Source organism: Triturus cristatus, chromosome 1_1 (genome assembly GCF_964204655.1).
Source record: "Triturus cristatus chromosome 1_1, aTriCri1.1, whole genome shotgun sequence".
Taxonomy (NCBI): Eukaryota; Metazoa; Chordata; class Amphibia; order Caudata; family Salamandridae; genus Triturus; species Triturus cristatus.
The window spans coordinates 512,572,853-512,597,309 of NC_140579.1; the positions used below are offsets into that span (position 1 = coordinate 512,572,853).

The 24,457-nt window shown below is 47.7% G+C and overlaps 1 protein-coding gene across 24 annotated transcripts in view; it reads left to right on the top strand.

Annotated features, from left to right (window-relative positions):
* Positions 1 to 24,457, top strand: part of LOC146870509 (leucine-rich repeat-containing protein 37B-like) — a 1,537,525-nt gene that overhangs the window by 134,639 nt on the left and 1,378,429 nt on the right. Inside the window, exon 3 of one of the 24 annotated variants that reach the window (XR_014978291.1) lies at positions 20,911 to 21,086. The exons of the other annotated variants lie outside the window; for them this stretch is intronic. The gene's annotated coding sequence lies outside the window, so the exon portion shown is untranslated. The remainder of the gene's footprint in view (positions 1 to 20,910; positions 21,087 to 24,457) is intronic. 24 annotated transcript variants of the gene reach the window in all.

Below are 24,457 nucleotides of genomic sequence, written 5' to 3' on the forward strand. Positions count from 1 at the left end.
AGTCCACGCATAGCCCATGGGAGTGACTAGAGGTTTCCATCTCGATGTCAGTACATTGATGTGTGCATCGAACGTTTACCCCAGGGGCCCCAGCCCTTCTCTATATGAATCCCTTATCAGCCCCATCTCCTTCCTGAGATGATCCCATGCCCTATTCCTGTGATTTGTCTCTGAAGCAAAGAGCACCCTTTGAAGTGTGCAGGAGAGTCTGGCTCTTCTTCCTCCGGTGTGTGTTCCACCTAGCTCACATGAATGAAGCAATCCACAAATCTGTTTTGAGGATGCCACTATCTCCTCGTGCTCCTTCAGAATCGTCTATTAATTGTACCATCCACTGGCATACATACACCCAGCACATGCAAACAACACACAGACCGTGCATCGGACTACATACTAACTTGTGGGCCAAGAGTGAGTTTAGCACACAGCAGCGAAACTTTACATGAGTTAGCCTATAGGCCTCACTCCAGTAACAGAGGTACAAAGAGTCTGTTCACTTCTACTGATCACTACATGGTATGCTGCCACCACTGCTCCCGTTGAAAATCTCCTGGCAAAGGCAGTCTTTCACCACTATAAGGGTATTTCTTTTTTCTTTTTTTATTTTATTTATACATTTGTATTTGTTGTAACATATATTGGTATCAATATGTGAAGTACATGGGTCACTGTATGTCTATACATTGTGTACATTCTTATGATATTCATAACAGGTTACATATTGCGGTAACAGGCATGAGTATGCAATAAATTGTTCACACACAGAAAAGTTGTCTGTATACTTCTGTTCATCATATTAAGGATTACATATTTATTTCTCTGAACAACCCGATTTCTTTCCAGTCTCCATTTATTCATGACATATCTATTCCAGGTGTAATGCTATCTTGCCTGGTTATTAAGCGTGATGTCAACTGGGTGCGACAAGAGATATATTTGGAGAGGGGCCCATATATCTCTGGGGTGCGAAGCTAGCAGGAGTAACTCAGCGTAAATAAGTGTTTGATCCTGCCAGAATATCATGTCTCTGACCCAGTCCTTAAACTTAGGCGCTCTCCCACGTCCCCATCTACAGGCAAGTCTCCTTTTGGCTAGTAAGCGCCCCAGAGAGACAAAGCGTCTATATTCAACTTAAACATTTGCTGCATACCCCAATAGGCCAACTATAGGTGTCATTTCAATAGATGGTGAGGTCATCTGTTCTAGCGCTGAAAAAACTTGTCGCCTATATTCCTGAACCCCATTACAGCTCCAGGCGAGATGCAAAAAACCTGCCTCTGGCATCCCGCATCTGTCAGTTATCATTGTCACGTAATTTAAATTTGTGCATTTTGACTGGAGTGTAGTAGGTGCGGTGTAAAGATGTATAATGAATAATGTGTGGACAGCAGCTTATTGAGACTTGCTCTGTTTGTGCACAGCAATAATCACAGTGAGTGTCCGCTATTTCCTGCCCCGTGTCTGCCTCCCATTTAGCCCTCACATCACATTGTTCCAAAATCTGATTGGTGTAAATGTTATGATATAATGTGGACACTGCATGTGCCACTGTGTCACATCTCCACATCAATCGCAGCAGGATTAATTCCTGTGGTTCTTGTGGATAGTTAGGTGTGTATTCCTTAATACCATGTCTCAATCGAACATGTAGCCCTAAGTACTTAACCTCTGAGTTGTACCATTCTATGGGGAAGTCTGGGTTAAATGGTTTTATGGAAGTAGAAATTTCTGGGACTTCCCCCAATTAATGTGTATCCCAGATAGCCCTCTAAACCGAACAAACTCTCTCAGAATAGAGTTTAGGTTCTGTTGAGGATCTCGGAGATAAAGAGTAATATCAATATCGTCTGCCTATAAAGAGATGAGTATTTGCCGCATTTGGCAGTGCAGGGCTTTGTCATGATGGTGCTGTCTCAATTTGGCCGCAAGAGGTTCAATTGCGAGAGCAAATAGTAGTGAGGAAAGGGGACACCCCTATCTTGTTACTCTTGTAACTGAGAACGGCACCGATATCTGACCATTAATAAGACCCTTGGCTGTAGGAGAGTTATATAAAAGGACAAAAAAAATTGCCACTCCCATGCATTGCATGGCAAACAAATAGTTCCACTCGATTGCTTCAAAGGCCTTCGTGGCATCTAGAAAGATCGCCACGAGTTCCAAGTTAGGGTCTACATTTTTTAGTATGGAAAACAGTGTGCGAAGGTTGTTTGAGGTTGCTCTCCCCGGAATAAAACCAGCCTAATTGGGCAGCACTAACTTGTCCATCAGCAAACGTAATCTATTGGACAGTATTTTAGCAATTTTTTTTGCGTCATTGGTAATCAACGAAAGAGGCCGATAGGAGTCACATAAATCCGTAGATTTTCCGGGCTTAAGGAGGGATGTGATGAGAGCTTCCCTCATGGAGGCCGGGAGTTCACCCGTTTCATGGGCTTCTTCGAAGACCACTTTTAGAATAGGGAGCTGTTGGTTAATACATATCTTATAAAAATCTATTGGGAGTCCGTCAGACCCGGGGGCTTTGCCAGATTTCATTTGCATAATAGCGGCACGAATTTCGTCATCTTCGATTGGAGCCACTAGAAATTCTCTTTGTGCGTCCCCTAGCCAACCGATTGCTACATCATTTAGGTAGTTGGACAAATCCAGTAGTTGTCTACGAGTACTGTATATATTACTGTAGTATGTGGTAAAAGTGTGGAGGAACTCTTTACTACCTCTGCGTCGTACCCCATTTTCAACTGAGATCTCCATCACACAGCTAGAGAAACAAGGTTTGTGAATTCCTTCCACTAGGGCTCTGTCTGGCCTTTCTCCTTCCCCATACCTCCGTACCATAAAATATTTCCCTCTAAAACGGGCTTCCCTTTCTGCAGTGTCTTTATATTCCGAGAGTTTGTTTCTGAACTTTGCTTGAGACTCTCCGTTTGTGCCGTTCCCCCATTACACCCTCCAGTTGTTTCAGCTCCTTTTCTAGTGTCTGTAGGATGTGCCTTATATCCCTCAAGACTCCAAATCTTTTGGCTATGCAAAATCCCCGCATTGTGACCTTAAAGGCCTCACATATCGCACCAACATGTACAACTGAGCCTACATTTCTTTGGAAAAAATCTGTGATTTCTTGTCCCAATTCAGTCTGGAAAACTGTGTCCATTTGTGCCTCCAAGTTAAGCTTCCAGGTTCTAGGGGTAGCATTGTAGCCCGTAGGGGATAATGTCAAGCGTACTGGATCATGATAGGAGTATGTCCTAGCCAGATGTTCTGCGTTTGTTATCCAAGGCCCTATGCCTCTGGTCACCGCCCAGTAGTCTAGTCTCGACCACGTGGAGTGTAGAGCTGTGTTGTGTACCCTCCTTCGTTACAGAATGCATATGCCTCCAGGCATCCACAAGCCCATAGTCCGAGAATATATCCAGCAAGATACTGTGTGTTTTTATATAGTGGTGTGGGAAGAGTTTGGATCTGCCATTTTTTGGATGTAGTGTTGTATTGAAGTCTCCTCCCCATAGTACATGTGTGGACCCCAATTCAAGGATCTTTCCCCATAAGGTGGTATAGAAGTCTGGATCATCTACATTGGGCCTACAGCAACACGCAAGCGTAACAGAGTGCGGGCCCAGCCTACCCCACATCAGGCAGTATCTCCCCTGAGGGTCAGAACTCATCCCTCCTGGAGTGTAATGGATTTTTTTTTAAATAAAGATCGCTGTGCCCATGGAGTATGAGGAATACGAGGAGGAAACTCTATACGCCAACTATTTGGCGGCAAATAAGGGATTGTGGTGGGGATCAAAGTGTATCTCCTGGAGCATGGCGATATGTATGTGGTGTCTAAGTATGTTAGTATTTGCCTATGTTTTCGTGGGTCCCCAAGCCCCCTGACATTCCATGTCAAAATGTTTAATGTTGTGGTGTCTGTAGGCGTAGCTCCAGTGTTATATACTGTCCGGAGAGGATTGCATATCCAATGCTGCCCACCTGTTTCTGTACATGTACCAACAATATGGCCCATGTCATGTCTTCTGCGAAAATTAAACCGTGTTCCCCGTCCCATTCCCCCCCCCCCCCCCCCCCCCCCCCCGCCCCCACAACAGCAACCCAAAAATGCTGGTATTTCTCCACCCTACCACCTCCCAGAACAAACCAACCCATAAACATGGTCAAATTACCCAAGAATACCGGGGAACGCCCTTGGTGCTATACCAGGGGGCACATGAGTGAGCTGTCTTCCCTACTGTATGATGACAAGTTCACCAGTTCCCTGGGGGGGTTGGAGGGAGGTGCCCAGTATAGTCTGTACTTGAGTTCCATTTCTTTTGTCTCACAGGACCCTCCCTTCATTTCTTTGCCCAATCCACTTATCTGAGAGCAGCGTCATCGTGGCTTTTTTTTTTTTTTTTGTCATGTGTGATGTTGACCACGCCGACAGGCAATCTTCAGAAGGCCTGTCGTGCTCTTTCTTCTCTGTTATGATTGTATTTTTCCACTGAGATCATATTATTAGAGCATAAAGTCAGTGTGCTACTTTTCTGCAGGGTTATATTGTACATTGGGGTATTATTCCTGGTTTGCCTCCTCCCTGGATTCTAGTCCGATTTTTGAGACGATGAACCAGACGGATTGTCCTGCGTTGTTCGTGATGAGGCTTGTCGCTTGATGCGCTTAAGGAAATCTTCTACCTGCCCCGTGTTGATGAAAAAATGCTGTTTACTCTGATGTGTTACAAGTAGGCGTGCTGGGTACATTAAAGCGTAATCTATTTGTGCCTGACAACGGTTTTGTTTAGCTGGAATAAACTTCCGTCTCGCCTCTTACACTGCAGCTGTAAAATCAGGGTATACGGTAAATTTGTTGCCTTCAAAGCTAAAGTGTCTTTTTTTCCGGGCTAAATTTAAGAGCCGTATCTCTTTCCCGATAATTGAGTAAGCGCGCTATAATCAGTTGAGGAGTAGGTCCTGGAGGCGGTCTAGGGCCTAGTGAGCGATGCGCACTTTCCACTGTCAGTTGTGCCAAAAATGACAAATGTGTCCCGCAGTAGACGTTCAATAAAGTCTTTCATGCGCCCTCTATTTGTGCTCTCTGGAACGCCAATCACGCGTATATTGTTGCGCCTACTGCGCGCTTCTAAGTCCTCATTTTTGGCAGCGATAACTTTGAGGAGCTTGTCCATTTGAGCTACTTCTCTTTGCACTTCAGTCGTGGTGTCTTCATTATCCGATATTCGCCTCTCCGCCTCTTTAATCAGTTAATCATGTTTATCTAGTTTATGGACTATAGAGTTCATACGTGCTGTCATTGAGTTCATTTTACTCTCTATGGAGGTGAGGCTGTGTTGCATAGCACGTAAAAGGTTCTTGACATCATCCTCCCGCGTTTCCCCTGAATCCTGTGTATTGTCTGTGTTCGTGTGCTCTTGCTCATCCGGATTTGAGCGTGTGGTACCCTTTCTGGCTTCAAAGGGTAGTTTTTGATTGTTTCCCGTCAGTCTTCCCCATGGCGGGTGCAGTTCGACACTGGCGGGCGCAATCCAATTTGCCCGTGCACCGGTTAGCACTCTATATTTGTGTACGAGGGGGGTCTGGACGCCAGTACTACAGTCCCAGTAAGACCTTCATTCAGCAGTGGAGTATGACTCAATTATCCCTTCACAAAGGGTATTGAGGTATTGTGTAATGCAGTTTCTGTGATGGTTATGTCCACAGGTCTTAGGGATGTTGAGTCAATCACCGGTAAGTGTGCATACCAGTCCTCTAGATATGTGTGCACCTTCGCCGATATCACAAGGCTGGGTGTATGGGGAGATGTTCTTTCCTGCCTAAAAGTTTATTGTTGCGTGTTGTTGCACATATATTTTCCAATTAATAAGTTTACTCTTTACCTGCTATCCTAAGTGTGAGAAGTTGCCCTGGCATATGCTGGTCACTAGTCCACACAGGTGTATGTATATGTATGTGTATGTATATATATATGTATATATATATATATATATATATATGTGTATGTATATATATATATATATATATATATATATATATATTTATTCTAGGAATAACAACACTAGTCTCTTTATGAGGCTAGAGGTGAAGATACAATTCAAACAAGCATTGATAGTTACAATAAATAGCACTGGAATCACAAGGCCCCGGGGGGGACCAAACCATACATAAAAAAAAAAGTGGTATAAGAACCACGACAATTCTACAGACCATGCCTAGGGCATTTAGGGTCGCTGGCCCCTTGTGAAACCCCTCAAGATAGTGAGGAAGGGGACCCACGGTAGACGCGTGCAGTGACTGAAGTTACTGTCGGGATCTCTATTATAGCCTATGGAGAATGTCGTGGTCAGATTTTACAAGTTTAAAAACACTTCTAGCAGGAGTTCAAGTTCAACACTTTAGAGTTAAGCTTTTGAAGGGCCCACACCCACGAGAGTACCGAGTTACCACTGTTACTGCCCCAGGGAAGCCGGGTGCATAGGTCGTTTTCGGGTCGCGGGCTGATTTTCAATGGCAAAACGTGAAGAACTGCTGCTAGCCACAAGCGTCCTCGTAGTCGTGAAGAATGAAAATGTAGATCTTGTAGAGAAGGACCTGAAAGCAGAGGGGACAGAGTCTGGGTCACGGCACAGTGACCAGGGGGCTCAAGAGAAGGAGCCCTTCAATGTCTGGTGCTTCCAGGTGGAAGAGGTGTAGCTTGGATCGTCAACCACGGGGTCCAGGAGGCTTCAAGGAAGACCAGCTTCTGGAGGGAGACTGTCCCACGAAGGATGAGGGTCGCTGCGGTGTTAGTGTCCGGATTGGATCCACTATGCCTTGGCAACCGCAACCCACGCAAGAAACACAAAGCAGCTACTGGTGCAGACCCACAAGGTCTGAGCGAGGTCTCCAGCGAGGAGACTGAAGAGCAGGCCTGGAGCAACCAGGGGAACTCTTGGAATCGAAGATTGTCCTCCGCTAGGGCCCACCAGTCGAGAGACAAGGGACCGCGGAAGGCAGCAATTTGGCGTGCTTAAAGGTGCGCCCACAGGTCGCCGGAGCGGGCTAGGGCGTCGATCTTTGGCACAGATGCTGCTGAGAGGTTGGCTCAATAATGGGCCAAAGCACAACTTCCCTACTCGTCGGGGTCGGGTGCTGTGCAAGAGGTGGCCGGTGTCCTGGGGTATTGGGGATCTCGACACCCACGGGGTCCTCGGTGCAGAGCTTTGCTTTGCACACTCACTGGCCTCTGGGATGCTTGGAAACCCACCTCAAGGTAGGAAAGGGTCATCGATGTCCGAAGGAGCAGCGAGGTTCCAACCGGGTCACTTGCAGTGTTTCAGGTGCCTGCCAAGCAGGGGGGTAACTCCTTTACCCCAAGGGAGATTTCTTCAGGTAGCTGTGCAGCAGCAAGTCGAAGGTCAAGACTGTGATGTTCAAGAATAATCTGAGGCTCTGGGGACCCAGTATTCACATTTATCTAAAGATTAGGGGAGTGTCCAGATCAGGGTCCACCAATGAGGGGTCAGGCGGGAAAGGGTTGCTACACCCTCTCCCCTTTGTGTGTTTCCCGCCAGGGCAGGGGACAGGATGCCCCTAAACCGGTCCCAGGCGGTGTATGCAGAATGTAGGCACTGGAGAAGCCTACGTGCACCTCTGAAAGGTATCCTATGGTGCACCCACCCAGTTCCAATCCACATAGTCTGTCTGGGGAGGTGGGAACACCTCCCTGCAACAGGATCCCTATTGTCCAGCTGCCATGGCTGGAGTTCTGCCCAGCAACAGGCAGCCAGAGTCGTGTGGGTGGCGGGTAGCATCCATTTTGTACTTCGCGTGCACTTTTAAATTGGTGTCTAAAATCTGCCGCTTTTCCCATATCGCCCCTCTAGCAGGGGGGAATCATGCCCTCAGTCCCATGGCTGGATTGGGGGTATGATTCCTACATGTTTGACACCAAACACGATATGGTTCTGTGTAGCCATTCTCAAGTTATCGCTATCGCGATATACTTATAATGCGGTTAAGAGTATATGGTATGGCTACACTACGAACAACCCAGTAATGATTTTACGAAGATTGCAGAGGGGCCCTACTCAGGTAGGGGTCCCCCTCACACATCTCAGCACCCTGCCTTGTAGGATTAGCAAAGCCTGCTCTAGGGGTGACCTATGAGGATATATGTGTTGTATTAAGTGGGATACAGGATACCTGTATCCCTGTAAGGGGTGCAAGCACCACCTTACCCAGACTACAGTAGTGGTCTGGCGGTGTCATTTGGTATGGCTGTCCCAGGGGTGGCACAATAAGTGCTGCAGCCCCTGGTAGGCCTCTGAGGGACCCATGCCCTGGGTACCTAGGGTACCATCTACAAGGGGCTGTCGGGGCATCCTCAGCATCCAATTGGTTTGTACCTAGGGTACTCACATCAGTTTTAGGGAGGAAGCAGATAGGCTGGGGTCCTGGATAGCAGGATCCCAGCCAGACTAGTCAAAAACCACTCAAATACCAGGCAAAAAGTTGGGGGCGACCATATAGTCAGATTCCACCTTCCTACACTAAGTCACCGCTCCATCTGTACAGTCAAGCCTCCTGCCCTCTCAGTACATGTTCATTTTCCGCTTCTTTCTCAAGCTTCGTCTGCCTGACGAAGCATGGTATCCCGCGTTGGCGCAAGGAGGAAGGGTGCTTTGCCACACCACCTCTGAGTGGAGATTTTTTTCCCCTACCGCACCACACGGGTCCTTCTTCTCCCTCACTCCTGTATCGTGCCGGCAACTGCTCACCGCGGAATGGGGATTCCTAGCAGTCCTCCAGAACGTGCGATTGAAGCGCCGCGTCTTTTCCGTAGCGGTTCCACCCAAGATTCCACACTATTAAATTATTGCTCTTCAGTAATCAGCTCAACAGCTATACCACCGTGGGTGGAGGCAAACTTATCCAGTGGAGCCTTGCTTTATTCTGATTCGCGTGCCATTCCAGCCTCCTGCAAAGTTAATTCAGCTCACATGGCCTGTGCGCCTCGTTGCCGCCTCGGGGCTCACGTAAGTGGAGCCGATGTTTAGTTCTGCAGCGTCTGTGTAGGATTTGGCGCTGCCGGGGTACGCGAGTGTTATTCCAGTGCTAAAACACTCGCTGGTGGAGCAAAGGAGCGTCGCTAGTAAGCAGGGGCCCGTATTGGTCCTTGGCACCTGTCAAAGCTGCATATATTCGATCATGGGCAGGATAAATTACCGGATTCGGCCACCGGGCAGCAAGAGCCTCACTGCAGTGCGGCAATCTTGGTTGTGCACCACCTAGCACCCCCATAAGGGTAGTTCTTTGGTCGCCCCTCTCAGTCCAACAAGACTGCAATCTGTGAACATTCTATGTCATGGCACACACACAACACAAATCGGCACCAAATATCCAGGCATCCTTACAACTGGGACACTCAGGGCAGGTATGGGGCCCATCACGATGCGACGGACCTTTCCGTCTCAACAGTAACCATGACCTCTTAACTCATAAGCATCCCAAATACGACACAACACCTTTTCCAAGGGCCTGGCACACTCTACCCACAGCCATTTGCAGGTCATAGATGGACCCTAACAGCACCACTATTGTAGGCTTGATTCCATCTTGTCCACACTCCTATCAGGACCATCCTGTTCTTTCCTACAACAACTTTATTGCCTTTTCTCAATTTCAGTGTTATTTTCTCCATCATGTTCATAACCTCTAGAATGTTCCATTCAGGAGAGATTTAAGAATGCCCTTACTGTTTTTGTATGCTGAATGTAATAAAGGTATGCATGGCAGAGATATATAGATAAGGGTTGTAGTGAAGGTAGCGATTTAGATGCATACATTGCTATGTTAGCATAAGCGCATTAGCTTTTAGAAAGCCATCTTGCCACTTTTGCTGCTTTTACACATGACACTGCTGAGACATGTTATTATTTGAGAACTGCTTGCTTGCCTTTTCTTCACATGAGAACTGTCTGTTCACATCCCTAGACGTGCACTGCGACCTTGGTCTGAACATTGTGTGCAAAACACTCTGAGCCGCCAGACAATGTATGTTTTTGAGTCCAGGTTGATCGGCCCACGCTCTAGTCATAATATGCACACAGCTGCAAATACCTGAATGTCGCGAGCCTTTAATATTACAGTTTGCATGCGTTTGAAACACATTCTGGAGAAGAACATTTCCAGGCGCAGAGCAAAGCTGATCCTGTGATGTGATCCACCTAAAGCTGATCTTTACGGTATGGGGTTCCCCATTCAAGCCTAGAGACCTTCTATTAGCCTAATAATATTAGTTTACTAGTGAAAGGAAGGTGGCTGCATTCCACTGTCATTTATACTATGATTTCTCCTTTCATTTTCTATGGTATTGTAACAATGCTGATGGTTTTAATTATAATCATTTGTCTGCTTATGTTAGCCAAACTACTGCATCTTAGGACACATAGTTTATAAAATAAACCTTTTAAACTTTACCGTGTCTCTGATTACTCTTGTTGTGGACTGATATGAGAATAATAGAGAACAGGTATTTCTGATTCCCACCATTCCTGAGAATACATTAAGTCGCTTGTTCTGGGTTGTCTATACATTGGGACCTCCGAGATAATACGGCTAACGAATGGGACACTGATGCTGGTCGGATAGGGGTTCCTGGTACTGAGGTGAGTTTTTTGGTACACCACAATTCACTGAGGTCCTGGTTTCCTGCACATAGTTCTGTGCAAGAGCAGAATCCCTGCAACAGGTTAAGTAACTCTGTCTTCCATAATGTTCTTGATAAAGATTAAGTCTGAATAAAGCATATCTTTTGATCAGGTTCCATCATGCTCTACCCGACCTGATGAAAATCAGAAAAGTGTGTTTATATATATCACTGTAATATATTTTAAAATGTTGTAGTTCTTTGAATTGGGATGGTTCGTTATGTGCCCATTTTATGGATTGTTTTTGTCTAAGTTAACTTGTTGGATTCATTTAATGGTACTCATTTTATTGATTATAGATGTGTGTGAACATAAGTAATATTTGTCAAACTTCAGACCTATGACCTACTGGTTTTGCAGTAAATACTGAGTGCTTAATTCACAGAGCTTTCTTACTAAAGTACTACTGAGATTGTCCTTGTTGAGATCAAATATCCATGGTTCAGGATGCCTAGATGAGAACTAAAGCTACAGTATGCTTGTTAGATTTGGGGGTCTCTAGTTGGCAGAGGTAGGTACCTTTGTCCAAGTAGGGGCCCTTGCGTCTAGTCAGGGTAAGGGGGTACACTCTTAAAATAACCCCTGCTCACCCCCTTGGTAGCTTGGCATGAGCAGACAGGCTTATCTCAGAGGCAGTGTGTAAAGCATTTGTGAACACATACAGTAATCAACTGACAACACTACAGATGGACACCACACAAGTTTTATATCAAAAATAAGTATTCTTTGTATAGACTTATCACAAGACCACAAACGACAAAAATCCACAATACTGTACCTAAAATGGTAGAATTAGCTTAGTTCTCTTTAGATGTTAAAATGCGACACTTTGAGTTCAATGTACCGTAAGATGTGTAATGCTATACAACGAAAGTGTTGCAGGGAAGGTGATGCGTCGGTTCCTTACACGCAAGAACGGTGATGCGTCGGGTCTCTACTGCTGCGTAGGGGATGCGTCGGTTCTTCTCTCTGAGGGGAGGTGATGCGTCAGTTTCTTACTGCGCTTCCGTCGCGATGCGGCACGCAACGCCGTGATGCGATGAAGATCCAATGCAATGAAACAAAGATTGCGTCTTTGCTTGATGCAACACGATGCGGACCGCCACAGGCCCTGCCAAACGCTTCGCGGTGATGCGGCGGCATCTGATGCGACGTCTATCCTCTTCTCCAGCGATGCGAGACGCTGCAACAACGATGCAAGCCGCGACAGACCCTGCGACATGCTTCCCGGTGATGCGGCGTCTGATGCGACGTCGATCCTCTTCTCCGGTGATGCGAGATGCTTCAACAACGATGTGAGCCGCGACAGGACCTGCGACACGCTTCCCAGTGATGCGGCGTCTGATGCGACGTCGACCCTCTTCTCCGGCGATGCAAGGCGGTTCGGGGACCCTGCAATGACTCAACGGTTCTTCTGGGCTGCGACAGGGCCTGCGACACGTTTCCCGGGGATGCGGCGGCATCTGATGTGATGTCGATCCTCTTCTCCGGCGATGCGAGGCGCTTTCTCGTTGTGAAGCGACAGCGGCAGTTCGGCGACATGCTTTTTGCTCGTGAGTCGCACTTCTAGCTCCTTGCGACACTCAGAAAGCCTTGCAAAACAGCAGGCACTTCCAAAGAACTCTTGGGGATCTGGTTGGTGAAGTCTCTTGTCCCTGAGACTTCAGCAGGAGGCAAGCTCTTTTCTCAAGCCCTTGGAGATCCTTCACAAGTTGAATAAAGTACACAAAGTTCCTTTTTCCTCTCTTTGGCAGTCAGGAAACCACTGCAGGCCAATCCCTCAAGCTTAGGGATAGTCCCTCCTCAGTCTCTCTGGTTCTGTCAAGAATTCCTGTCATGCGTGGGGAGGAAAACGGTAACCAGCGACAACGGACTACATCTCCCAGGATGCTTAGCGGTTGAGAGGTTATGAAAACAGGAGAGCTGTTACAGAACTCAAGGAAAACACGCCCTTATGTAAACAGGAGAGCTGTTACATAACTCAAGGAAACACGCCCTTATGTAAACAGGAGAGCTGTTACATAACTCAAGGAAACACGCCCTTATGTAAACAGGAGAGCTGTTACATAACTCAAGGAAAACACGCCCTATAAAGGGAGGAACCGGGAGGTACAACGCTGTCGGATATTGTGTTTACACCGACGTACCTGCTTCGTGAAGAGCAGTGTTCCGGAGTGGTGCTCCAGTAAGGCAAGAACGGAGGTAGGTCGAGTCGTTACTCCCTGGGCCGTGTCTTGCCCCATCGTCACCTGTGAAGGACCCGGAAGCTCTACCGGTCAACCATTGAGCTTCGCTTTTTGACTCGGCTGAGTCAAAGCGCAGTGGCGCTTTTGCTGGTTGGAGTCGTAACTCCCAGCCCGACCAGAGATACAGGGACTGCCAGCTGTCACGCACACCAGGAGGTGTTTGCCGCGTTACAGACTCGGAAGTCCACAGGATCGATCGAGCGGCTGCTCTCGGTTCAGTCTTCTTACTTTTGATTGGGTATCGGTGACACATCACCAGGAGGTGACTCCGCGTCCCGGTGCAGTCTGAGGAAGAGGTTGAGCGGCTGCTCCCTTCAGGTAGAGACCCCGGCTGGGTGTTTCCCTGACTCCTCGATTCTCCCCAACACTCTTCGTGCCCCTCACAGCCTACCGATTGGCATTGTCGGCCATTTCATTTCTGCCCTCTGTTGGCATACGCCGGGACCGGCGTATATGCAGAGGACGGTTAGGACCATCCGTGCGGTGGGCTGGTAACGTACATAGCCTGGAGGATTCCAGTGACTATAACTTTTGTTTATTCTTAGTGTTATTTGTGCCTTCATTAAAATAACTTACCCTTCACAAGTGGTTGCGTCCTCATTATCGTGTCTGTTAAACGATCCTGAGACGTTCAGGGCGTTACAAAATATCCGACCCTAAACAACACTAACTGTCTCCCGGTCGATAACAGACATGGCAACACTTGATGCTGTGCTGGCTGCTTTAGCGACCGTGCAAGTTGAATTGGCTGCCTCTAGGCAAGAGACAGCCGATGTAAAAGCCAGACTGGACGCTATCCAATTGGACCCGCTCACGCCCAGCACCTCCCTCACGAACCAGACCCCTGCGGTAGTAGTGGAAATACCGGTAGCCATCCCCTTGGCAACACCAGACAGGTACGGTGGGGATCCTAACACAGTGCAGGTATTCCTCACACAAGTGGCGCTACATTTCTCGTGCAAGCCAAGGGCGTTCCCCACGAGTCAGGCTCGCGTGGCTTTCCTTATTTCCTATTTGGCTGGAAACGCGGCACAATGGGCCGTACCTCTGGTGAGCAGGGACGACCCCATCTTATGTGATTGGGGTGCTTTTCGCGAGGAATTCCTGAAGGTATTCGATAGAAGGGCTGACTCGTACACGGCGGACCGTGAAATGCTTGAGTTGAGACAGGGATCCAACGAACTGGTGCAGTATCTCAACGCGTTCCGAAGGCTGGTTGCGGAAACCAAGTGGCCTGTTGCTAAACAGACGGCGCTCTTCCATCACGGACTGTGCGATGAGCTCAAGGACGCCGTGGCTCATATTGACCCGCAACCTAAGACATGTGAGGGCCTTATCAACCTGGTATTACGGCTGGAACATAGGCTAAGTGAAAGAAAGGGGGATCATGGGAGAAAAGGAAAATCCCTTCCATCCTATGTGACGGTGGGAAGTCCTGAAACTTCCACCGCATCCAAGGGAGAACCCATGGACATCGGCGCAATACGAGCGAGCCTCACAGCCACGGAGAAAGAGTCACGCCGTAAACAAGGATTGTGCCTATATTGTGGCAAAAAAGGCCACTACGTACGTGAATGCCCTGCCAAACCGAAGACGTCACGTTATCGGGCCACCCGGTCGGTAACAGCCGTGGTGGACATACCGGCGGAAAACTAGAGGACTCCCAGACCGAAGAAGGGGCATCTCGGAGTCACTCATCCATCCCTTCCCTTTCCAACTCAGTCACTAAGGGACACCGACACCTGTTTCTCACGGTGCACGTGGGAGTGCATGACCAGTGGATACCCGTTGTGGCCATGGTGGATTCAGGGGCCACTGGCATATTTATGGACCACAACGAGGCATGCAGGCTAGGGCTAGTGCTTCTTCCCAAAGCTGTACCCGAAGACGTCTATGCTGTAGACGGAAGGCGATTGGTGACGGGGCCCATCGGGCAGCACACGGGGGTCCTTCCGATGAGATATGGGAGGAACCATTTGGAACAAATCGATTTTAACATCATCCGAGCGCCCCAATATGGCGTCATATTGGGATTGCCGTGGCTACAGAAACACAACCCCTCTGTGGATTGGCCAACACATCGCGTCGAAATGACGTCACCGTATTGCATCCTGCATTGTGGAAAAAGAACGGAATCCCTTGACGCAGATGAGAGCGGGAGTCAGACGGTGGCTACAGCGGCGGAAAAAGATGTGGCTCTCCCCCAGGCTTATCACAGTTTTGAGGATGTATTTGATGAGGTGAAGGCGGAAGTGCTACCACCACATAGACAGTTTGACTGCCAGATCGACCTGGTGCCAGGGGCCAGCGTTCCCAGCGGCAGGCTGTATGCCCTGACGGAGCCTGAAAACGTGCATCTCCGGGGGTACCTGGATAAACTCCTCAAACTAGGATTCATCCGCCCGTCCAAGTCTCCGGCCGCCTCGCCACTCTTCTTCATCCCGAAAGCTAATGGGGAGCTGAGAGCCTGTGTGGACTTTAGGGCATTGAATGCGATCACCATAAAGAATCGGTACCCCTTGCCTCTCATCAGTGTACTTCTGGAACAGGTCAAGAAAGCTCGTATCTACACCAAGTTGGATTTGAAAGGGGCATACCATCTGGTGCGCATGAGGGACGGAGACGAGTGGAAGACCGCCTTTAAGACCAGGTTCGGCCTTTTTGAGTACCTCGTCATGCCGTTCGGGCTGTGCAACGCCCCGGCAGCCTTTCAGTACTTTTTGAATGAGGTATTCAGAGAGGAGTTGGATATCTACGTGGTCGTATATATCGACGACATCCTCATCTATTTGTCCAGTGTGGAGGAGCACGTACACCACGTCAAAGCTGTGCTCCAAAAGCTGAGGGAAAACAAGCTGTTTTGTAAACTCAGCAAGTGTGACTTCCACGTCACATCCGTGGAATTCCTCGGAGTAATGCTGAGTCCAGAGGGACAGGAGATGGCAGAACGAAAGATCAAGGCGGTGAAAGACTGGCCGGTGCCCCAAAGCGTGAAGGACGTCCAAAGTTTCATTGGCTTCGCCAACTTTTACAGGCGGTTTATAGATGGATTTTCAGGATTGGTGGCCCCAATCACACAGCTACTGAGGAAGTCCAAGGAGTTTGTCTGGTCCCCTGAAGCGAACAAAGCCTTTGAGGCCCTGAAAAGCGCCTTTGGTAAGGCACCGGTGTTGGCTCACCCCGATCCGGATCTCCCCTACGTGGTGGAAGCGGACGCATCGGATGTGGCGCTGGGGGCTATCTTGTCCCAACGCAACCACGACACAGGGGTGCTTCATCCCGTTGCGTACATGTCCCGCAAACTCAACGACGCCGAACGCAACTACCATATTGCGGAGAAGGAGCTTCTCGCAATCAAGGACGCCTTCACCGAATGGAGGCATTGGTTGATGGGGGCAAGACATGTGGTATCGGTGTACACGGATCATCGGAATCTTCAGTTCATGACGGCCACACGACACCTTTCTCCCAGGCAGCTGCGGTGGATGATCTTCTTTGCGGGGTTCAACTTCCGCATCACTTATCGGCCGGGGACGGAAAACCGGAAGGCGGACGCCCTGTCCCGTCAATCTACGGTTAAGGAACCATTGCCTGCGACCGAGCATTCCATCATTTCCCCGAGGATGGTATTGGGAGTTATCCAACCGGATACGTTCCTGAGGGGAATAAAGAGAGGGATCAGGTCATTCGCATGGCGGAGGTGGCTCCTTAGTCACAGAGAATGGCAGCTGAAGGACGGGATACCCCTGAAGGGCAGGTGCCTATTGATACCCACGCCTAGGCTAAGGAAACAAGCATTCATCTGGTGCCATGACTCTCCATGCGCAGGTCATTTGGGCTTTGAAAAAACGGTGGCTAGCATGGGACGGCATTTCTGGTGGCCAACCATGAGAGTGGATGTCAGGAGGTGGGGACAGGAGTGTCCTACGTGTGCCACCATGAAGGCCGACCATGGCCGAACCCAAGGGCTCTTACATCCACTTCCGACCCCGGATAGACCATGGGATAACATATCACTGGACTTCGTAGTGGGCCTCCCGGTAGACCAGGGGATGACGGCACTACTGGTGGTGGTGGATTACTTGACGAAAATGGGGCACTTCATCCCCTGCAAGAGAGTCCCTACGGCCGGGGAATTGGCGTCACTACTCCTAAAGAATGTGGTGCGACTGCATGGATTACCTGGGGTGATCGTGTCGGACCGGGGGTCGCAGTTTACTGCGCAATTCTGGAAGACGTGGTGCACAGCGCTGTATGTTAAGACCGCCCTGTCCACCAGCTACCACCCTCAAACGGACGGCCAAACCGAGCGCCTGAACCAAACGCTCAAACAGTATCTGCGATGTTTTGTGGACCAGGGCAGGGACGAATGGGTCGACTTGCTATGGGTTGCAGAGATAGCCTATAACAACGCCACTCACAGCTCCACACAGTCATCTCCGTTCTATAGCAACTATGGCCATCATCCCAGGTTCTTGCCATTTCTACATCCGTTCAGAGAGGACAGGATTCCCGCCACAGCGGACAGGGTGGCACACATAAAAGACACGTTGATGCGCTCAAGGGCTGTCCTAATAGAGGCCAAGAGAAGATACAAGGCTGCGGCAGACAGGAAGAGAAGGCCCGGGCCGCTGTACCGCACTGGAGACTACGTCTGGATATCCACAAGAAACATGAGGTTTCGAAAGAACAGTGTGTTCCATCCCAAGTACATGGGCCCCTATCGAATTACCAAGTGTATGGGTCCCGTGAACGTGAAGGTGTGCTTGCCCCAGTCATTACGGATACACCCTGTCTTTCATGTATCATTGCTCAAACCAGCACCCTCCAAGCCGTCTGGGACACCTAGGCCGATATACGTGGAGTCGGAGGTGGAGTATGAAGTGTCGGGCATACGGGCGTCCAAATGGCGCAGGGGGAAGCTGTGGTACCTGGTTGCGTGGAAAGGATATGGCCCGGAGGAGCAATCATGGGAACCGGCTGAAGGGGTTCATGCTCCGCGCCTGGTCTCCTTGTTCCATCGGCGTTTTCCTGCCAGCGCTGGACCCGTGGGGAGCCGCTGAGAGGGAGGATGTACTGTCAAGAATTCCTGTCATGCGTGGGGAGGAAAACGGTAACCAGCGACAACGGACTACATCCCCCAGGATGCTTAGCGGTTGAGAGGTTATGAAAACAGGAGAGCTGTTACAGAACTCAAGGAAAACACGCCCTTATGTAAACAGGAGAGCTGTTACATAACTCAAGGAAAACACGCCCTTATGTAAACAGGAGAGCTGTTACATAACTCAAGGAAAACACGCCCTATAAAGGGAGGAACCGGGAGGTACAACGCTGTCGGATATTGTGTTTACACCGACGTACCTGCTTCGTGAAGAGCAGTGTTCCGGAGTGGTGCTCCAGTAAGGCAAGAACGGAGGTAGGTCGAGTCGTTACTCCCTGGGCCGTGTCTTGCCCCATCGTCACCTGTGAAGGACCCGGAAGCTCTACCGGTCAACCATTGAGCTTCGCTTTTTGACTCGGCTGAGTCAAAGCGCAGTGGCGCTTTTGCTGGCTGGAGTCGTAACTCCCAGCCCGACCAGAGATACAGGGACTGCCAGCTGTCACGCACACCAGGAGGTGTTTGCCGCGTTACAGACTCGGAAGTCCACAGGATCGATCGAGCGGCTGCTCTCGGTTCAGTCTTCTTACTTTTGATTGGGGTATCGGTGACGCATCACCAGGAGGTGACTCCGCGTCCCGGTGCAGTCTGAGGAAGAGGTTGAGCGGCTGCTCCCTTCAGGTAGAGACCCCGGCTGGGTGTTTCCCTGACTCCTCGATTCTCCCCAACACTCTTCGTGCCCCTCACAGCCTACCGATTGGCATTGTCGGCCATTTCATTTCTGCCCTCTGTTGGCATACGCCGGGACCGGCGTATATGCAGAGGACGGTTAGGACCATCCGTGCGGTGGGCTGGTAACGTACATAGCCTGGAGGATTCCAGTGACTATAACTTTTGTTTATTCTTAGTGTTATTTGTGCCTTCATTAAAATAACTTACCCTTCACAAGTGGTTGCGTCCTCATTATCGTGTCTGTTAAACGATCCTGAGAAGTTCAGGGCGTTACAGGTTCCTCTCCTCAGCAAAGGTTTCTTCTTGTTTCCCAAAGTGATCTAAAGCTCTTGGGTTTGAGTCACACTATTTATACTCAGTTTGTCTTTGTTCTCTGAAGGCAGAGAGGCCTTTGCCTAGTCCATACCAGTTCTGGTCAGTCTTGGAGCACTTTGTTGACAAGACTCCTTCTTTCCTTTTACAGTGTAGGCCAGGGACATCAGATGCACCACAGGAGGTGGAGCCAGCATTGTGGAGGGAAGGCACAGCTCTATTCAGGTCCCAGGTGCAACTCCTCCCACCCATCTACATGCAGATCTCTCTATTCAGCCCTATGCTGACTCACCCAGTCTCCAGGAAACCCCCAGCCCCTGTCACTTAACTCCAGACAAAATACACAACGTAGCAGAGGCAGTCTTGGATGGTTAGACAAGAAAATACCTACTTTCTAAAAGTGGTATTTTCAAACACAATGTTAAAACCAACTTCACTAAAAGATGTATTTTATCATTCTGAGTTCAGGCATACTGAACTCAAATTTCTACCATGTTCCCTGAGTCAGTTAGGATTATAAGATGTAATAATCAAACTACCCATTCTGGCCTATGGGGAACAGGTAGCCTTGCAATAGTGAAAAACGAAAATGGCTGTAATTCACTATTAGAACATGCCACACACATCAGGGCATGTCCTACCTTATACTTACAATGCTCCCTGCCCTTGGGCCTACCATAGGGGTGACTAATATGAAGTTAAGGGAAGGTTTAGGGACTGACAAGTGGGTGCACTTGCACAGTCAGCATGGCAGTACCAGACTGCACACAGGCTCTGCAATGGCACGCCTTAGACACACTTTAACAGGCTGCTTCTGTGGGTGACACAACCAGTGCTGCAAGCCCACTAGCAGCATTTGGATTGCCAGCCCTGGCCACTCCTGGTGCACTGTACTAGGGTCTGACAAGTAAACCAAATCAGTCAATCATGGAATCACTAATCCATATATCAATTTACAATAGGGAGCACTTGCACTGTGGCACTGGATAGCAGTGGCACAGTGCCCAAAGCATCTAACACCAGCAAAAACACAGGAGTCAACAGCAAGAAATGAAAGGGAGACCTACGCCAATGTGCCCGGTCTAACAATGCTTTTCAGTATTTTTTTTTATTTACTCACCTTTTATAGACAGCCAAACCGACAGTGCACAAGACTAAGAGAACACTGAGGCGTCTTGCATAAATCTGCTGGGTTAAGATTTCACACATTAGGATATTGAAAGAGTTTATTCTGTCACTGAAAGCTAAATGTGTGATAACAAACTGTGACCTGTGTGTTATAGATTTGTTAAAGCAGATAAATTAATAAAGTTTAACATAGGTGGGCCACAAAGCTAATTTACTGGGCATCACCGACAGCAAGAGAAATTAGACTTCAAATAATAGCACAGCGTGCATGATCTCTCATTCTATGTTTTTCCTTCTTTCATGGGATAGACAACATTGAGCTCTGCTTCACTGTAATGTGTATTCATATTGTATCAACAATTGTCTTTGCAGGAAGCCTGCTTCTGCCACAGGTACACACACGTTTCAATGCTTGCTAGTTGAATTGTGTTTTTTTAACTAATTCAAGAAACAGTTGTTTAGTAATACAATGTTACTTCCACTTATTTGCAGGCGAAATATCTGAAATGATTTTTCATTTTGGGCGGTTGCTAGAGTAAGCCTGTTATACAAATTTCAACTTCTGTAATGTTGATTGGGTGTTGACATGTAACTTTTACTAGCATAGCTCATGGTGCCGCTTCACTCCATACAAGTGTGTGGTTTGTTCTTTCTAAAACCTATAAAATGTGCTGTTTATACCCATGATTATCTCTCCATAGGGCCATCATGATGGACTTCCCTTGCAATAGTGTGGAAGCAATTTATTTTGATGAAGTCTCTGTCTCCTCTGTATTCCAAAGAATGATGATGATGATGAAGGCAATTTATAGCATGCACAACTACTCCATGGAGTGTCCCGGTGTGAAAAGCATAGGTCGGAAGGTGAACTACAAAAGTTAGTCCTGCACAGAACGTTTTTTCTTGATTACTGCAGCATCACTCATTGCGCACAACTTAAGAGATAGCTGATTCCATGCAACTGAGCCCTCTTGCCTGTTGAATTCTGGGGATCACTGCCAAACGTTTGTTAGCAGATCTCAACTGTCTAGGAGAATTATAAATTCCTAATCTGGATCTGAGAAAACAAACTCCAATTTGATACAGGGCACTATGCTCTAGAACAAGAGCTTTAAATCTTACTCTTTTCCTGATGGGCTGCCAGTTAAGGTCCACAAATAGGGCAAGATCCGTGTTCTCACTGTCACATTTAACAGAAGGCGGGCAACCACATTTTGGACCACTTGAAGTCTATCCAACAGATGTTTCGGTAGCCCCAAGTATAAGGCATTTCCATAATCTATTCTGGAGGTTATCAGTTACTTTGCTGGAAAGGACAAAAAGGGAAGGCATGTTTTTATGGACCATGTGATGCGAAAACAAGTGTCTCTCAAAGCTTTAACTTGAGGCTAAAAGGACAAGCTATCACATTCAATCTCCAGATTTCGAACTGTGCCACTCTGGGGTACTGAGGGGGGGGGGGGCAACATTGGGCAGAAATTCTTCTATGCAGTTGCATATTGTCTGCATAGGAGATCTCTTTGGCTACCAGATATCCTGCTAGTTGGTGCAGAGGGTTAAGGTACATTTTAAAAGGGGTAGGACTTGCGCAAAAGCTGCATCATGGCAGCAGAGCTCATGCCAACCTAGCAATGTTGACAATGACCCTAACTGCCATATAACACCCTCCTCTGGTAAGATCGTAGTATATAGACAAAGAATGGAACATTTTTCAAAGGTAAGCAGAGTCCATATGAGCTTAAAAAAAACAAATTGGAAAAAGAGAGGAAAAAAATGTTGTAGGTCGTTTAACGAGTTTGTGGTTTCACGGGAAACGTGATTAAGAAGGAGGTGGCAAATCCATCAAAGTATGTGAACTTAAGAATGCAATTAATTCCAAAAGGCTATCCCTATCCTTAGTATCAGAAAGGATGCCATCCAGTCAATTAGGCTGAAGAAACAGACGTGTTCCTCATAATCCGATGCTTCCAAGAGCATATCCGGGCAACTTGCGTGATATTTGATGAAACTCTGTCGCAAGAGGTTCTGCGCAGCTGCACAGATATTCCACTCAACCAAGACTCCAAGTGCAGCAGCACGCGCCATAGAACCATCCTAAGAACAGGCCTGCTCATGGGCCACTAAGGGACCCATCAACTGGTCATAATCTGGGTCTGAACATTACGTATTAGAGAGGCATGAATCCAAAGCCCTATAGAAAGGGCACCGCTGACAGTAGAACACAGGTTGCACGCAAGTGAAGTAGGCAAAGCGAAAACTGAGTCCATAACTCACGCTAAGTGTTGCTAATGGTAAGCATCCAAAAAGGTGTTGCATTCGGTCATGGCACAGTTGCAATTGGCCTGGTCTGTGCATTACTACAAGATGAGTAGCCATTGCGTGGTAGGAGCAGAAGTACCAGGATTCCACCAGCTATTGCCAGTAATAATGTAAACCCTCCGAAGACGCTGGAAAAAATAGAATGAATGAAAGCTGGTATTACTCCAAATATCATCTGAAAAGAAGTCACAAGGCAGGATCCCACAAGTTTAAAAAAAATGGGCAAGGCCTTTTGTGTCAGATGCATTAAATATTTGATGTATTAGTTCCCCAAAATGCAGTGGGAGATTCGTGTTCAGAAGTGACTGAATCTCACTAGATATTCTAGCCACCTGCAATTCGAAGGTCTCTCGAGCCGAAGTGAGAGCCACTTCTTGTTGAAACAATAGCGTTTTGAGTCTGCTTAATTTGTTGAAATCTGTTTTCCAAGTCGGAATGGAAGGCCAAATGGAACTGTCTACTTTCACATGCCGGGGCGGAAAAAGCACATTGCTACCACAGGTAACTCGTTGTGAAACTGTTACTATATGGGATTCCTGCCCGCAATCCACAGAAGTCGTGGTTATTCAAAATAAGATAACTGCCTTTAGAAAGCAACGTAAAAGTGGGAATTATTGCTGGGACAGTAGTTCCTTTAAAAAAACATGCAAGGTTAGGTGCGGACACATTTCAAGCGCCGTGCAACTTAACTTGTTTACAAACTAGGGAATGTCCTACTGTGGAATCGCAGTACTCCCCTGTTAGGAAAACTTCCTTATCCTCCCGTTGACATCTGTAAGTGAAAGGTAGGGACCATAATTCTTGGAGAAACGTACTACCCAGGGGTTCAAAGTGGCGAATTGGGAGATGTTTCATGCAAGATTTAAACTGAAACAGCGAAAAAGGGAGAGAGAGAGAGAGAGAGAACGCCATGAATTAACCATACAGCTGAATCTGGCTACAGCAGAGAAAATGGCAAGTGTTTTAATTGTTCAATGTGTAATAGCATATATGTAGCGTCTTTCATGGACATAAATCTCTGTTTGTTAGTTAAATTAAATGGTAAAAACAATGCAGAAGCATTCAAATAATTTCAAGGGACTTTTCCCATTTTGAGAGTCTGTAACCTCCATGCAAACTGCATCACTGATTGTAATTGATTTTGACCATGATATAACACAGATACATCATTCTGAACAATATCAATAACAGATGAGACAATATTGTCTAAGGTATAAATGCGTGAACGTAGTGTATTGTTACTGTTGTCGACCATTGCAAGGACTTTTTCTAAATTTGCTGTGTCAGTTTGGCGCAGATGAAGCGCTGCTTCAATCTGCGAACGTTTCCATACTTAATTGTAAGTATATACAATATATATGCACTGAGGGGTAAGTACCGTATGGTGGCACAGCACAGATTGCATGTGTTTTTCGACACCGCAAATCCAGTTATTGTTTTCCAGTGGCTACACAAGGTATTTGTCCGTTTCACTCACAGTTGCGCAGTATAGTCATGCAGCGTCTGAATACACTATGTACTCCGTGTTATACTAGCGTTATCTTTGTCCTGTGAGTATAGGAATCTGTTGTTCTGTTGTCGCTGTTACTCGTAGGCTGTGCAACTCTGTGCGTTCGTGCTTGCTTAGTACGATTTTCTTGCTGCGTTTCGCGCAATACAGCCTCTATTGCATTGCCAGCTGTAGCAATGAGTCCCTATAGCCGTAGTGGCGCAGGCTTTTTAATACGCATATATGATTCCTGCTGTTTCTATATTATGCGCTCACGCCACAGCCATGGTCCACAACACTGCTGTCAATATCTGTTTTAAGTAGTACAGTTTATTCTTAATCGCTTGCACTTTCCGTAGTTATATGCGCCCCACTTGCCTGTATGTCATCGATGGTATTCTCCAGTGCAGTCCTGTGCAGCAGTGTTGTAGAATGTTGGT